Below are 4,167 nucleotides of genomic sequence, written 5' to 3'. Positions count from 1 at the left end.
ATCGTTTATTATTGCAATTATTGACAGATGAAAGTTCGATGAACAAAAATTTTCATTTAAAAATAATTTTTAACATTTTAAGCTCGAACTCCTGGAAAAAAATTGAATGATAAGCCTATATTTTTATTTTTACTCTTCCTCATAACATCTGCAATAATTAACACAGCTTTCCATCATAAATACAAGTAACTTTACTAAATAAATAGCTCGGCTTAGAGATGTCCGATAATGCCGTCCTGATATAAATGCTAATATACACAGGCGTGAATAAATAAATAAACAACACACACTTCTTTGAATGGATTACAAAAAAAAATTTAAAAATTTTATGCTGTAGGGAGCCAAGTCCCACCATTAAATATCCTACACCTCTTCAAATAATTACTTTTCAAAATGAGACGTCACATGATAAGTGGTCGAAAAAGTGTTCCGATTGCAAACATTTTTCATAGCATAGATCGTCCTTGGATCAGAAAACGTCCGCTTACGTCTTGAACGCACTTCCACCCACACTTCTTATACATTTTTATTTCTAATCATTTTGTAAAGATCATTAATTAAATTCTTTATGTTCTTGGTTCTCGATGACATGGCGCGATAAATAAGTAAAGTCCTGTACACTGTTTCATAGGCAACGCAGCTCAACTATAGCATTTTAACTGGTTCTCAATGTATTGTTTAATTACGAAATTTGAAAGGAAAATTTAACGCAAAAGTGATGGAAGGCACTGTCGCAAGGTATCAAACTCTTCGAGAAAAAAACAAAACGGCTAAAAAATTGTTATCAAGTGCTTAGAGCACAAGTGAACAACTTTTATAGACTTCAAGGCGTGTCAGGCGATTGATTACTCATTTGCAAGTCCATAAAATTAGAAGAAATGACTTTCATATCATGAAACGTTCAGCTTATGTGGATCGTGAACACTTTCAAACTCAAGAAGGCTTCAAATATTTATCACCTGTGCTCATCAGTTCATCAGATGATGCTATTGCTCTTCTAAATAAGTTCAACGTTCAATTATTTGTATTTGTTATTATAATTTCTTCTTTTTTTTTTAATAATTTTTTAAACGTATATTTTTTTAAATTTTTATTTAATTTTTTTTTTTCAACAACTCTTTACTTTTATTTTCATAATACATATATAAACGTTAGTTTTGCGGGTGGTAAAATTTTTTCAATGATTTCTCGAATTTTTTTCTTTTTGTTTTTTTGTTTTCTTTTCCATAGGGAATAAGTTTAAGAGAACATGCAAGTAAAATATTAATATATTAAGATTGAAAATTGAAAAAAAAAAATTCAATTCTACATAAAATTACCTTTAGAAAGTTAAAAGACAAAGAAAACATTTTTGAAATTTTCAAAAATAATAAAACAACTATCAACAATAGAAACAAGGAGTTTAAACTGAATGTATTAGCAAAAACAAAAAAAAAACAAAAAAATTAAGCAAATTTCTATATTTCACTACAATTATTTATTCATTAATTTATTGTTTCTAAGATTTTTTAATTCACGTAACAAGCATTCCTTCTTTTTCTTCTTCCTTGTCTTTTTTTTTTTTTTTTCTTTTTTTTGTTTCTTATACGCATTTCTATTTCTCTATTTTGATTGTATACGTAACTACTTTGTTACACACAAATTTTAACAACGAAAAAATATATTAGTTTTTTTTGTTTTGTTTTTCACTCACTGATAAATATATATATATATATATATATATATATTATGTGTGTGTAAACTCAGATTTCCATTTGAATTTAATTTCGCTGTCATTATTAACGATTTATTTAAAGCATTAATTTTAAAATATTATCGTTGTCCGTATACACATTTAAAAGAGAAACTTGAAAAAAAAAAAGAAAAAGCGCTACGAAATTAAAATCTACTCTATACACACGAGGTCTACATGAAGGTCATCTAACGTACAAATGACAGCCCAGAATCATTGTAATATGCTTTTGTCGGAATCATCGAACTAATTATGAAATGAATGAAATTTAATTGATTTAAGATGGTGACAAAGAGGAAGGGAGAGAGCGAGATAGGTCTCTTACTGCTCTATATCCACTTACTGTATAGTATAAATACTCTGCTGCCTGCAGTTAACAAATTCAAATTTAATTTGGAAAAGAAAAAGGTTTTTAATAAACATCGACTATACAGTAAGCAATTTCAATGATTATCCATTTTACATATATGTTAAAAAGTAAATAATATTTTAATGAAAATCTATTCTAGTTCAGTAAGTGATTGCATAAATCATTTACTATCCCGTCAACTAATCCATATAATTGTTCATTGTATAATGCAAAGCTTTCAATTTTTCAATTTTATTTATTTTTTACATTAAAACTTTCTCGTCGTCTATTATATAATAAGCAATATCGGTTAACAATTGGACTGTAGTAAATAGTTACATTATTACATGGATTAAATCTAAAAGCAACGATGGAAAGATCTTTTACTATACACTAAGCGATTTTAATTTTTGAATTTTCATAAAATGAATCAATTTAGATCAAATGAATTCAATAACAATGATAATGATAATGATGATAATGATGATAATGATAATGATGATGATGATGATGATGATGATGACTGTGCAATAAAATAATAAACAAAACAGATATATGAAAGATCATCTACTGTACGAAGCAAATCAAGTAAATAACCATTTGCTTTCAATATAGTTTACTCTAAAGTGATTACATTGCGGACATTGTTTTTCGTCTTCTTATAGAGCAAACACAATAGAAGTGTATGTTTAATAAATCAAATTAATAAACTTTTAAGCCACAGTATAAATCTGATCTGAATAATAATAAATGACATTAAAAAGATCGTCTACTGCACGATAAACTAATTCAATGATCTACACTTTACATTAAATCGCTTTAAAAACTAGTTTAGTGAACGTTAGCTTTACATTAAATGTCGACGACAATCACTACAAGTACAAGATACTTGCATAATAGTAAACAAGCAGTCTGCAATTGATCGTTTACGGCTTTAATACTAGTAAACGAACTCAATTTAATGCATACTTTAGTACAGTAATTGATCTCGTTTGCTTTCTGAAAATCAATCAAAGCGTTTATGTAAGTAAAAAAATATTAAAAACTCGAACTTTTTCTCAAAATAATTTTTTTGTTTCTCTACTAAACTTTTTGTATATCCAAAAAAAAAAACAAAAACAAAAAAAAAGGAATTTACTTAAACAAAAATTAACTTTCAATTATCTCTCAACGAACTAAAAACTACAAAAGTAAAAATCAAAAAGATTCTCTTATCGTACACATTCATGTAATTAGCTTGCAAAAGAAAAAACAAAAAAAAAAAAAAACACTTTTCAAAAAGAAAATAAACACAACATATATATATTGCATAACAAAGTTGAAAAAACATAAAACCAACCAAAATGTCGAGGAAAAAACAAAATTCAGTAGAATAAATAAATAAGAAAATATTTTTAAAACAATAATATTTATTACAAAATAGCAATATATATATATAGATATATATATATATATAGCAGTATACATATATAAAAATATGTAAATGTGTACGGGGATAGCGTTTATTGTGGGTCCGTTTAACTTAATCGTAAAACTTAATTAAGTAGTAAAAAATTAAGAAAATATAAAATTTTTGCTCTTCAATTAAAAAACATTTTCAACATTTTTTGTCTTATTTGTGTTGTTATTTATATAAAATAATAATAATAATAATCATAATAATTAAAAATAACTATTTGAAAAAAAATTTTATTTGCCAATAATTTTCATCCTTAATAATTAGAAAAGAAAGACAAAAAAAAAAAATAAAGAAAATAAAGAAAGCAAAAATAATTACATACAAAGCTACTCTAATGCTAATGTTTTCAAATCACAATCAATGCTTTTTTCTAAATAAAAAAAAAAATATATAAAAAAAAAAATTAATTTTTTTTTTTTTTTTTTGAATGAAATTTTTTATAACAAATATTTGTATTTCTTAATAATGTGGGGACACAATTAAGCAAAATTGCATGGATGCATATGTTTCTCCTCTTTCAGGGGAACAGGAAATTGAAAATAATAATAATAATAATAATAGTAATAATAAAAAATAATAAAAATAATAAAATAACAACAACAAAAAATCAAAAAGAAAAAAAAACTG

This window comes from Glossina fuscipes, unplaced genomic scaffold, assembly GCF_014805625.2.
Source record: "Glossina fuscipes isolate IAEA_lab_2018 unplaced genomic scaffold, Yale_Gfus_2 0, whole genome shotgun sequence".
Lineage (NCBI taxonomy): Eukaryota > Metazoa > Arthropoda > Insecta > Diptera > Glossinidae > Glossina > Glossina fuscipes.
This window is presented reverse-complemented; position numbering follows the sequence as displayed.